Source organism: Egretta garzetta, unplaced genomic scaffold (genome assembly GCF_000687185.1).
Source record: "Egretta garzetta isolate BGI_Z169 unplaced genomic scaffold, ASM68718v1 scaffold145, whole genome shotgun sequence".
NCBI lineage: Eukaryota > Metazoa > Chordata > Aves > Pelecaniformes > Ardeidae > Egretta > Egretta garzetta.
The window spans coordinates 1645165-1645621 of record NW_009259687.1 but is presented as its reverse complement, the minus strand read 5'-3'; the positions used below and the strand labels follow the sequence as shown (position 1 = coordinate 1645621).

Sequence of the window (457 nt, the reverse complement as noted above, 5' to 3'; positions counted from 1 at the left end):
GGCCCCCATTTTCCACCTGCCTTTGGGTCTGAGGGCTCCTTGGGCCCTCATTCGCCAGCTGCCCTTGGGCCTCGAATGCCCCCAATCCCTAATTGGGCAAGAAAAGATGGGGAGGGGTTGCCCCTGGTTCCTGATTGGCCAGCACTGTTGGGTTACAGCTGGGCCCAGGGCCCTGATTGGCTAGTGCTGTTCGGCCTAAAGGACACCAAATGCCTACTGGGCAAAGAAACTTGGCTTCCAGTTGCCCCTGGGCCTTGATTGGTCACATGCCTCGGGTTCCAGTGGCTCTTGATTTCTGATTGGCCAGGCACTCTTGGGTCCCAGTTACCCCTTCTCTCTGATTGGCCAGGTGCCCCTGGGTTCCAGCCGCCCCTGGGTCCTGATTGGCCGGGGCTTGCTGGACCCTGCTGCCGCCTGTCGGTTGCCATGGGAACTTCCTCCTCTCGCGCCTCTCCCC

The 457-nt window shown here is 61.1% G+C and overlaps 1 protein-coding gene across 3 annotated transcripts in view; it reads left to right on the top strand.

Annotated features, from left to right (window-relative positions):
* Positions 1-457, top strand: part of RNF220 (ring finger protein 220) — a 232688-nt gene that overhangs the window by 174290 nt on the left and 57941 nt on the right. The window lies entirely within an intron of this gene.